Source organism: Phocoena phocoena, chromosome X (genome assembly GCF_963924675.1).
Source record: "Phocoena phocoena chromosome X, mPhoPho1.1, whole genome shotgun sequence".
NCBI classification, from domain to species: domain Eukaryota; kingdom Metazoa; phylum Chordata; class Mammalia; order Artiodactyla; family Phocoenidae; genus Phocoena; species Phocoena phocoena.
In genome coordinates this window covers 25,700,690-25,713,790 of record NC_089240.1, presented here as the reverse complement: position 1 = coordinate 25,713,790, position 13,101 = coordinate 25,700,690, and the positions used below count along the sequence as shown (strand labels likewise).

General features: G+C 38.9%; 1 protein-coding gene across 1 annotated transcript in view; it reads right to left on the bottom strand.

Moving 5' to 3' along the window:
• Positions 1–13,101, bottom strand: part of IL1RAPL1 (interleukin 1 receptor accessory protein like 1) — a 723,124-nt gene that overhangs the window by 80,552 nt on the left and 629,471 nt on the right. The gene's annotated exons all lie outside the window — the stretch shown is intronic.

Genomic DNA, 13,101 nt, shown 5'->3' with positions numbered 1-13,101 from the left:
TGCTGGGTCAAATGGTAAGTGTATGTTTAACTGTATATGAGATACAATATGATACTTTAAACATTAAATCAAAGCACTGATATAATACCACAAAGGCAAAAGTCCTCCTCTGTAATGGATACATTTTCATGCCATTTCTGAGATGTGAAATTCTAGAAAGTTTCAGAAAAACAACACAGTTGCCTTTCATTCTGAAAGAAAAGAAAAATATTTTCCCTCATTATTTAGCTAATAAAAAGGATTATGATTGGAGATAACACAAAACCATGCATGGTTATTTCAAAGTTCTTTTCATGGTCACAAAGTCATCTGAAATTTCCTACATCCTCAATAAGAACCTGAAAAGCTTAAGAATGGACTGGGAAAGAAAGGGTGGATTCAGACAATTTGCCCCATTTTTGTTCATCTCAATGCTTCCAATTCTGTTCTTGTATCAGTTGCAAAAATGAAGTTACAAGAACAACAAACATAATCCTCTTAAATGCAAATAAACATAGTAGAGGAGAACTGAAGGGTAAATAGTTCCTAATGAAGAAAGCAAAGGGCAGGAAAAATGGGAAGGGGAGCTCCCCGAGTTGTGTCTAGAAGGCAACAGAGTGTGAAAGCTGCTAGAAACAGCAGCAAATGACAGAGAAATGGCTGTCCTAATTTTCTAGTTAGTTTGGGCTTAGGGTTGTATAGAGCCCGTTATGAGATAGGGCAGCCATGAGACACCTTGATCCATGCCTTCCTTGAGGTAGCTTTCAGTACCATATCGTCCTATGGTTATTACTTCCCCAGAAAAATTTCCATGCCTATTACCTGGTTTTGACTGATGACGGTAATTCTGACAGAGAAAGTATAATGAAACATCTAACTTTTGTCCACTTGTTTATTTCATGAAAATTCACTAATAGCTCACAATGTGCCAGGTACTCTTCTAGGCACTGTGGATACACTGGTGGTCAAAAACAGACAAAAATGCCTGTCCTCTTGGATCTGACATTCCAGTATAAGTCAAAATGATTTAGCACTAGACATTTGTGTTTCTCCATGATGGTTCTGGTCTAAGCCTTAAACCAAACTCTAAGGTGCAGAAATTTATTTATAAATTGTTAAAACAGTTTTGACTTCTGTTTAAAAAAATTTGAAAATCAGAGCTAACTTGGCCTCACATTAGACATTTATCACTGCAAGAACTTGCTTATTAGCTTATATCTTACTCATTTTATGGGTTAATGAATCTTATTTCTGAGATAATATGAGAATATGTACGTGTGAATATGTAAACACCTGTTTATCAGTATCTAATGTCTTAGTGATTACACAGTGATTATGTCCTGTTTCTAGGTTACCATAATAATTTGTTAATTACTCTTTTCAGTAGAATGTTATTGAAACTGCAGTGATTAAAAGGATTCACTTCTGTGGTTTTTGTATTTGTATTTTGACCCTTCTACAGAATAGTTCATATTGATGCTAATTTGTCCATAATTTGTCATCTTTCCTAGGGATGCTGCTCACCAAGTGGTTCCATGATGTTAGCAGTATAGCCGGGGCTAATTGCAGATCCTCAGTTTAAAAAAAAAAGCACGTATAAGAATCAATCTCCACTCATTTTGCCCAAATTAAGGATGAAAGGCAGATGCAGACAACACCTCCAGCCACTGTGTAGTCCCAATCAAGCAAGTAGAAATTCGAAGAGGAGAAGGTATGCATAGTTGTGCCTGCTGCACTGATTTGCAGGCCAAACAACAAACAAACAAAACGAAACCCTGACTGTGTAAAGCCAAAAAAGTATAGCACTATAGATAGCACAGATGTTAGAAACCTTCCAGCATTATGTGAGAACAAAGCTGGTGCTCTGGTTGTTGAAATGATTAAAAGTCTCCCTCTGCGATGATTTGGAAAGGCATCTGAGGTGCAGGGAGCAGGCTGCTCTGTGATTTGCAAAAGAGATGGGTGTGCATTTAGTTACTGTGATAATCTGTGGACTGGGATCTCTCTGAGCAGTTAAACTACGTTTATTTTTAATAAGAAGTATGGGGCTTTTCTTCTTAGCTTAAGTACATTGATACAAGCTTAACTTTTTCTGATTAGCTACCTATTTATTTCCTGTGCCAAATTTGTTGAGGTTTCCTGCTACTTGGCAAAATACTAGAAGGCAAAGATGAGCCTTGTTTATTTCTGGGTCACTCTGTCTAGTACGTTGTACTGTGCAGAGGGTGCTAAGGCATATTTGGGCTGATCTATTTAGTAGTTTGCTAGTGGGGGATTCTGATTTAGGAATCAGGAGTCAAAATATGAAGACCATTTATCATGAGTTGTCAGCCTGTTTAGGTTCTCTGCACTCTATTCACTTTATTAGTCTGTTGTACCGTATTTACTCTCCTTTGCTGCCATTTTCCAGGGCTGTTCACTCTTCTCTCCTACTCTTTTCTCTTTTCTGAAAGTAAAAGTAAGGACTATAGGATCCTACAACCCTATTTCTCCTCCTCGGAGACTCTCCTCTGTGCAGCTTCCTCTGTAGGTACAGTCCTTTTCATTTATGAGACCGGATCCTTGGGAAGGTTTAAGAGGAGCCCCACCAGAGGTCACCAAATACTAGAGTATTGTTGCTGCTAATGGATAAAGCATAGTGGTGTTCATTTCCTGAACTGTACAGAAGACTACGTTTTTTTGGCAAACAAACTATATCTCTATGTGGCTTAAAGACACGGCCTAAAGGAACTTTAGATTCTGCCATCAGATCTCCCTCAAGCTTTAAAGTCTCCCTTTTGAGGAGAAGTGACAGCCAACAAGAAGAAAGGTAACTAATACGTGGGGACCTACTACATGTCTACTATTCTCATTTAACGTTCACAGCAATACGATGATATATATTATCATTCACATTTTGACCGTCCAAGTCATTTAACTTGTCTAAGTCACACAGTCACACACAGCCAAAGAGGGCAGAACCAGCTCTCAACTGGAGGTGCGCAGGATCTGCTTTCTCTACCATCCCCCTCTCCCTTGAGCTAATGTCAGCTCATACGCATGCTATCTAGTCGCCACACATTTGCTTCAATGCTTTTTCCACTATCCCTTCTTGCCCCTTTTCTAGGGATAAGAGATTTAGGGGGAACTAAACAACTGAAATTTGCCTCCTTCTCAAAGATGTTTTTTCGGTACGCCTGTAGCAGGCTTGGAAGTGAACTTTGGTAACAAGAACCTCAGGGGAAGCTGATGAAGGAGGTTCCTCAGATCATCTGTTGACTAAGGTTGTAGTGCCTTAAAATCTGTACAGTTCCCTTCAACGTATGCTTTTCCAAGGCAATTTGCCTACAGTTCTGAAATCATCAGTTTTCTGAATATTTAACCATTATGAAATAATGATTCTATCATAGATGGATTTCTAAAATTCACTTTGAGGGGACAATAAAAGAAGTGATTCACGCCACCGGGAGGCAGTATATACAAAGCAGTAATACCATGTAAACAAGCACTTGACCAGGGAATATTTTTAAGAACTGGGAATTTAAAATCTGTGTGTGTGTGTGTGTATGTTAGGGAAATAGGTAAGTGTTGTAGCCATTACACCAATTTTACAAAAACAAACAAACAAAAAGTCCTTAAAATGGTATCCTCCTTAAGAGAAAGAAAAAACTGAAAGGAATCTATTTTGTCAAAAGAGCCAGTCATATTTAAAATTGACCACCCGAGGTCAAAGGTAAATGCTAAAGTGAGATTTTTGGAGGGTAGATATTTGTATCCATAAGATACTCCTAGCAGCTATTTCAGGATCTCTTTCTCTGTTCATGTTGCTGGAATAGTCTTTGCAAAATGGTTTTCCCAAAGTGTACCAATAACCTATTGTGAATGAAACAATGGAACCCACTGTTCAGTGACAGTGACAGGTAAAATTTTTGATCTGAATCCATAAATGCTTGGCAAGTGATCATTCCTCTTATGCAAGTACCTTTATTTTATAATTTCTGTTGGCACTGTAATTTCTCTAAGACATCACTTCAAGGATCCCAGGAATGGTAATATAATTTGATATCATCCTGATAGTGGAAATAATAAAGCATGAACTTGTGGAAGAAAATTTAGAAGTTCCGTATTATCATGTCGGGTAGCTGAAGAGAAGAGGGTGGGAAGGTCAATGTCTTGGAAATGAAATGACACACTTCTTATTTTGAAGAAGAGATTTAAACCATCTTAGAACACATCTTTTTCCACAAAACAATAAACATTAATAAAACACCTAATTGTCTTATTGAAAATGGCAGGGAGAGGGTGGATATATGGCTGGCCTGGGTAGGAGTGGAATTCCACTTGGGTAGGGGTTTAGAATAGGAAATTGTCACCTAGGTAATAAGACACTCAGACAGAGATAACCAAGGGTTTACCAGCTAAAGGGTAATTCCAAAGAATCTATTCAACTGAGGAAATCCAAAGGGGAATATGAGTGCCAGGAACCTGGGATATGGAGACGATTCAAAACACATTCAACTGGAAGCAAATTGATGGGTGGAGGAAAACTGTGGTTCAGAGCAATAACCTTTTAGGGCTAGAATTTGTACATTGCTTTTATGAGATATTTGGTTCATAGTATATAGGAAGATGACTCTAACATAAAAGACTACCATAACATAAAGGGCAGACTAGAAAGGCACTGATTAGTACCTCTCAACATCTACCTCTACCTTGATCCATATTGATTTGTGAAAAAGAGACATTGTATCATAGGGGAGACAGGGAATGGATCTATTTTGGGCACTGCTACCCTGATTAATATTAAACTGACGGGAAAACAACCCAGGCTCTAGAAACATCACCACTGGAGCTCACCAATAGCAGACATTAGGGCACACCACCTGAGGACCAAGTTGAACCACACCAAAGAAAATGCAGTACAAACTTGCTGGGGACCACAGATGCTGAAGCAGAATCACCTGGTATTTATTTACATATTGTATCAATAGAGACAGCCTATCTAAAGGGTCCTCTTTGGTATATGATGTCAGTTACTGGGTTGCTGCTAAGGTTCATTCACATGGTTTGAGATCCTTTTGCCTTCCTAAGTCCTCCAGCTCATCACTGCTCACATCCCCACCAGTGACACTGCATCATCAAAGACAACTTCCTGCGGAGATGGGTGTTATGACCAAAAGGCTCTGTTATCTGTCTTAATTAGTGAGAAAAGAGAAAGGAAGCAGAAATAAGTACACATGCTGCTTATGTTCCATATTGTTACTCTTCCATTCTTTCTTCCACCTTTTAGTTTAAATTAGAAACTGTTCTCTTGGCCAATATGGGGTAGAGCTAGAAGTGTGCTTTTGATAGTGATATCCAGCTGAGATGAGTGTTTTGTGATGAAGGCCCTGAATCCATTCTGACCTAGTTTGAATGTCTGAAATAATGCTGGGCTATTCGCTGTGTAGGCACATGGGAGTCAATCTTGGAAAAGCAGTTCACTGAGGCAAGAGAGCTTGTTAGCTGAATGACAATTAGTTAGAAAAAGAAATGGTGAAGGATAATTTGCAGACAAGACATGCTAGGTGCTTGCTGATGATTGACAACCCAGCATTTGGTACAAATTTCCTTCTTATATAAGGCAGGGTATTTATAGGCTTTATATTTACGGGTAGCTGAAAAGCTACGTGACATAACATTCTTTATGTTCTGCTCTGATGATATTCAGGATATGCCAAATTAATATCATGAATGACCAGGTCAAACAGATAACCCGTGAATCTGAGAACGTGTTACAAGACACTACCAACACTCATTCTCTTATAGATCCAACTAGTAGAAGATTCAACGCATGGCATGCGTTCTTCTTCTAGTCTATGGTTGCCCAAATGGGGAAAAATTGGCAAGGAAGAAAAAATGTCAACTTCAGTAACTTAGAAAAAGGTCTAGATTTCAAATAATCACAAAATCAGATGCCTATGGAAAGAACAACAGAAAATGACAGAAATCCCTTTGATTCATTTAATTAAGCAAGGTCTGCTTCTAATGGCTAGATGAGCTGAACTGGAGTGTACAGCATTATCTAGCAAGGTGTGTGAGTCACTGTCACTTTGAGGGAAGACACCATTGCCCTCATAGGGGTAAAATCTATCGTTCTGCAGAATTTAAGATGGAGTATCACTGTCTACACTGCCTCAGAGGACTTTGTCATTTGGGTGGCCGTGTTGTGTATCAAAATGGCTCTTGTGGATACTGCATATGAGACTCTCATATGCTCTCACTGGCTCAGAAAACATCTTTGTGGAAAGTAGATGGTGGCCTCCCAAATATGTACACATCTTAACCCATAGAACCTGTGACTATGTTACCTCACATGGGAAAAGGGTCTTTGCAGATGTGATGAAGGTTATGGACTTTAAGTTGGGAGGTTATCCTGGTGGGCTCATTCTAATCACATCAGTCCTTAAAAGCAAAGACTCATTCTAGCTGTGGTCAGCAATTGATACCATGAAGGGAGAAGGGAGATGAGATGTTGCTGGCTTTGAAGACAGAGAAGGGGGGCCATAAGCCAAGGAATGTGGGCAGCCTCTAAAGCTGGAAAAGGCAAGGGAACTGAGTCTCCCCTAGAGTTTCCAGAAAGGAATTCAGCCATGGGTCCCAATGAGACCCATGTCACATTTCTGACATTCTGAACTGTAAGATGACAAATTTGTGTTGCTTTAAGCCACTAAGCTCGTGGTCATTTGTTACAGCAGCAACAGGAATCTAATACAATCTACATACAGACAAATCTCCAATCCATGTTTCTAGTATTCTAGTTGTACCTACTCTTGTCACACTTTCTTCTTAATTAAAGAATATCAAGCTTTAGATATCTCTTAGTAATTTTTAACTTAAGCTGGATGATATAACCATACTGAGCCTGAGATATGAGGTCTCATGGTTCAGCCTGGCAAACAGGACAGGTAGCAACAGGCAGGAAGCTGTCTCCTAACACCTCTCCCCATCCGTATTTTGCTGTAGCACACTGGAAAAAGGCAAGTCTCAAATTCAAACAGACGCCACTCTAAGTCCTGGCTCTGTTATTTATTTCCTGCCTTATATGAGTTATTTTATTTAATATTTGGGAGACTCAGTTTTGTCATCTACAAAAGTAAGTAATAATAACTACTAATCATGAAGATTAATTGAGGTAACACAGGCAGAGTACATATCAGAGCGTCCTATACATACTGTTATACATAGTAGGTTGTTAACTATTACAAACAACAGAAGCTCTCTAGGATGAGGCAGAAGCTGGAGAAAATGACCTGGTGATGGAGTAGAGAATTAGAGACATATAGCCAGAAGGCAAGACGCAGTTTCTAAAAAGAACACTCTTTTCAAGTCACAATTGTTCCTATGCTTGGCATTGATCAATGGGCAGAATCGAAAGTGAGGGTCGTCATTAGGTAGCAATCCATAAAGTAGCACTAACACCAGAACACAAGGAGAAGGAGGGGTGCTTTCTTTAGGTAATTATGATGAAGGCAAGCCAGTAAAACTAGAAAGGAGGTGGAAGAGGTTTCCTGTGATGTGGAACGCACAGTCTATTAGAGCTGTGATTTGGGAGGCCTGGGGAGGGAGAGTAGATTTAGCAGTTCAGCGTCTGCATCTCATATTCCATACCCGTAACTAATGTTAAGCCTTCCATTGAATGGGGTGGGCAGAGCAGCCTCAATACCCTCTGCCTCAGTCAGGATCCTCTACATGGGACCATCTCTTCCCCAAGACTCCAAAGCAGAAGAAATAACAAAGAAACTGAAAATAATCATTTAAAATGTCTTCTTCTTTTCCTCCTTCTCATACTTTCCCTTTATTTGTCTCTCTCTCTCTGTAACTGACAAGAGTCAGATTCCTTGACTTTGAATGATGTTTTACACCATTCTATCTTTTGCTCTCATTATCCAATCTACCACCAAGCCATGTCCATTCAGCAGGCTGAATACCTTCCATCAGTCCTTTTCCAGAATTGATCCTGACTGGCCACCTTCTAAGGCAGCTTCCCGGAGCAGCTGTCATCTTGTCAGTAACTCCTTTAGGTCACTACTGTCTTTCATTCCTACAGTAGTTTTCTATCACACTTCCATAATGAAGCCAAAGGAGGCACACTAATCTACTGGGCCCATATTTATAAAAATGCTCCACTTCTTTTGTGAGTGCTCTATTGTACTTATGGAAGCCCTCACTCCATCCCAATTTTCCATTTCTGCTCCATGCAGCGTCCTCCAGATTATCCCAAGGAAGGCCTTTTGTTCTAATTTTTTTTCAAGTTCAAGTAACTCAACAATTCTCAAATAGTTCATAGTAATTGACAGATAATGTACAGTGCTCACCCTGGTTACCCACAGAACAGCGGTAGCTGTTGTATCCCTCCTTGAAATCAAACAAATTTTACAACAGGGAGGGGACTAAAACAAGAAGCTCATGTTACTACCCTAATTCTTGCTCAAAACAGTCTGATTCTATGTGAGAGTTCTACAATGAGACTCTCAGCTTCTGCTGAAGCCCATGGCTCACAAGCCTTGGCCCAGCACTCTGCATTCCACCACAGCTTATGAAGTTGTCTCTGGTGACCTCCATTTTGCTGCTCATCGAAAGCACTAACCATCACCAGTCCTTCTACTGAGAAGCTTAGGGACAGTGGCTCCCCTTCTTGAAGTCTCCCATGGGGATGTGGGCCTTCTGATGTCTTAATCTGAAAAAAGTATTTGACACTCCACAACACTCAAATGCCAAGGACGTCTCTGGCTGCACATTAATCTCACAAGGATCAAATAATGGGCATGGGTGTATTCTAAGTGTGCTTTAAAACTTTGGAATACATATGAATATTGTTTTGTCCCACTATAATTACTACTTTGAAATTCTAGGATAGATAAACTCCTGGGTACTGGTGCATAGACTAAGAAATCATTACATCAAAAGAAGGCTCTCAGTAGCTTCCCTTGTCCTGTCCATCCTCTACCTAAGGTGGCGCTCATTTTATGCTCTCTAATGCACTCTGTATCTGCAGATGAAAGTATAAAGAGGAAATAGAGAGGGCATAGTTTGAGAAATCTGAAATTCCCATTGGTTGAGTGGAAATCTAACCCATATTTTACACTTTAGGACGCTGAAAAGGAGGTAAAAAAACGTATGCAGTCACCTCTCCACACTGCGTCCCTCTTGATTTTGCCAATGAGAACCTGAACTTTCTAGTTAAGCATTCTTTTAATTTGATGTTTACAAAAAGTTAGAGCAAGATATGTTTCCAGAAAATGTAAATCATTAATCATTTGCTACTGTATCTCTATACAATACTTTTTCCAACTGGTCCTCTGGCCCTGAACTGAACTCCAAACAAATGAAAATCAAAGGCCAACTCTGTTGTCTGTGTACTGGATAGTTGTTCTCTTCATCAACTCATTGAGTTAGTAGTTCAAACAACTAACACCACATGACTGCCAACTATGTGCCAGGCATTGTGTTAAGCATTAGAGCAGGGGATCCAGCCAAAGAGGATGATGTTTGGGATTTATTATTGCAAGTTTCTCCCCCATGCATAGGGTTGTCCATTGGGTGCACTCAAGTCTGAGAGGCACTGACTGATAGGAAGAAAGAGATTCCAAAATATCTGGGGGAATAAAGTTAGAGGTGGAAAATTTGACCAATTTCTTTTTTTTTAATTTTGTGAGGTCTCTTGGGAATCATTCTGGGTGGAGTAGTTACAAGATGTGTAAAGTTTAGAACTGGAGATCATATTGCCTTTTTATGATACAGATTGCTAAAGGTCAAATTAAACAAAAAGAAAATTAAACTTCTATGTGATGTCATAGTTCAGCTCGGGAGACAGTGCCTAGTTCATTCGAGTCAAAAGTGATAGGATTATGCTTTGAAGAACTTCACTAGAAAAGAAAAACAGTAGTAGGTCATGAGGGATTTACTTTGTAATAAATTCGCCACCTGTCTGTCTATTCAAGCTACCCTGAATAATAATTCAAAACCAATTTATATTATTAATGCCACCAGAGGTCATTCCACTAAATAAAGTTCAAAAATCTAATAAGCCGTCTTAGGTATTCGGTTTCTTAAGTAACACGTAAATTATAAAATCTCCGCATCTTAAATAGGTCTTAGTGATGACTGAGAATTGTATGAATGATTCTATTCAAGAGTTTGTGACCTACAACACTGGAGAGAGATAATGGATAAATATGGATTTGAGGGGAGGCTTCACTATTTAAAAAATCCAAAGTACATTGTTTATTCTCTCAGTGCTTAGAATTCCAAGAACTGTCATCTCTAGGAAGTTCTGGGTGAACAAGTATGTTCTCCAGAAGTTAATTTTTATTTTTGTTATATAGTATCAAAAATATGTTTTTCATTTAACAACAAGCAAAGAACATGCATAAGTCTGGGTTCCAAAGTCAGGAGCAAAAGCTTATTTATTCCATAACATTAACTGGAATATATACAATTTCAATATATACAATTTTATAATTTTCTTTTTTTTTTTTGCCAATATATTCTACATTGTGAATGTGGTGAATGAGGGCATGGACATTGTATTCACACCACTCCAGGCTCCAATCTCACGTGTGATCCTAAGTGTCACAGCGATCCAGAGCAAGTTGCATCCCAACAATATCTACCTTACAGGACTGCTGGGAGAATTCAAAGCAATAGTGAACACAAAGCATTTAGCACATTGCATGATGCATAAAAAGTAATCCATAATTGATGGTGGTAGCTGATATTATTTTAGTATCTACTATCACACAGTTTCCCTAGCAATAATCCAGGGAGCGCAAACTATTTTGATGATCATAAGAAGGCTCTCACCTCAAGCAGTGGTCAGAGCTCAGACTCCTGTTGCAGTGATGTCAAGAAGTCTGGTGCCTTCCTTAAGTGACAGTTCATTCATGAGCGCCTTTTGTTAGTTAGGGATTCTTCCCTCAGGGTTTTCTACTGAACAGTGGCATGACTTTATGAAAATATATCAACATCAGTGATAATGTTGGTAATGAAAATCATAATAAAAATAAAATACACCATTTGCTGCGTACGTATCCTGTGTCAGATGTTTTACAATGTACTTTACACACGCTCTACCTCATTTTATCCTTGCAGCACAGAAGACTTGACTTCCTTCAAGTCCATTTATCATAAAGGCTGTGTTTGATTCCTAATAAAATAGCAGCCTTATAATTCTCTCTTGCTCCCTTATCCTGACTTATTTTTGTCATGGTGCTCGTCATCTCCAGATACTATACAACATATTTGCTGGTGGCCTTTAGTGTCTTCTTCAACTAGATGGGGGCTCCATGACAGTAGTTAATGTGCTTGTTCAGTGCTGTACTCCCAGTCCTGGAACAGTACCCGTCACGTGTAGACAGTCAATAAGTGTTGAATGAATGAATGAGTCATCCTATGAGGTAAGGTTTTATTAGTCATATTTGGGGAGTGTCAAACTGAAACTCAAATAAATCAAGCAAATTCTACGGTGTCCCTCCTCCCGACTGAGCTGGTTACGTGATATGGCCAACAATTTAACTCAAGTCTAACTCCAAAGCAGAGTGCACTCCATTAATTCTGGCCTAAAATGGCACTCATTCAAAGTCCTACTGTAGATCAGGATTACTGTACTATCAAAATACCCATCTTTTAAAATATATTCTAAGCTCACATCATAAGTTCAAATTGAAATGACAACAGTGCATGAACAGAAATGACTCCCAAAGCAAATACAGATATATTTCCTGAGCTTCTATTATGTAACATCATATAAGAAATGAGATTTCTTAATTTCACTCAATATTGAGATTATGTACATGTGAGCATCTTGCTTTCAACGAAGTAAAATAAGAACAGACCAAAAGGGTACCTTTGAATTTCCCAGTGTCATGTATGTGCACGATTTTTCTTAGCCAAGACACTCCTGCTCTAGAGCACTATTTTTCTAGACAAAATGCAATTTATACCACCAAGTAAGGCAAACTGATTATTTCTCCCAAGTAATTATCTCCCTAGAAACTGCTACCAAGAAGATAAACATGAAATCATTGCCTCTTCTCCAGTTGTTTGCTTCTATGTGATTCTTGGGCTTCTATTTGGCTCTGCATGGAATTTTCACGTAGAACACAACAGAGATGCTACAGAACAGTTTCCTAATGCTGTTTTGTTTCCTGTGACATAGGAGGCCTCCTTTGTTAAGAGGTTGAAAATAATAACACAGCATTTCCCCAAGTATTTCTGAAGGGCACTGGTTGTATGAAATGCTTCACAAAAACTCAAACAAGAATAGGAGTGGGGAGCAGGGAGAGTGCTTTGATCTGACCTAAGGCAATCTCATCTTGCGCAACTAGTATGTTCTTTTCTTGTAGATATCCATAACTGCTATTGGCTGGAGGTGGAGAGGGGTTAGCCTCCTCCTCTAGGAGTTTTACTGCTAAATTGTAATGTGAGCAAATCTCAAAGCAAATTCTCCTTTAGACATTTATTAACAAGCAATCACAAAACATCCAGTCAACCCTATGAAGTCAAAAATCTCTTTTAAAGTGATCCAACATCATTTTGCATAAAAATTTCACCCAAGGCAAATATAATATTAGAGAAAGAATTCAGCTAATTAGGCTAGTAGGAGCCAGGCAATCAAGAAGTTTCCAGAATTAGGAATCAAATTTAGAACACTATTTCTCACATTAAAGGATGAAGATTTACTAGATTTGTATACCCTGTTCATGCAAGGGTAGGGAGTGTCTCTACGATATTTTAACCAGTACACACATGGGAAAATCACTAATTACACCAATGAAAACTGTAACATTCTGCTGTTAATGCTAATTAACAAATCCTTCTAACAGCCCATTCTAACAACAGTATGTGAAATAGCAAATCCTCCAGTATAGCTCTGAGGAAAGAGAGCCAAAGTGCTTGCAGGGACCTCCTTTGGAAATTATTACCATAAGGGCAACTCACCACTGCTAGAGTTTAGCGTAAACTAGGTAATACTGAAGGCCTGTCATGTTGTCAAAGCTGACAAATTATATTTTAAAGTAAATTACAGACATTCTAACAGGTGGAGAGGTCAAATACATTTGAGCAGCAATGCATACTTTACCCTTCTTCTTGAAGATTCCT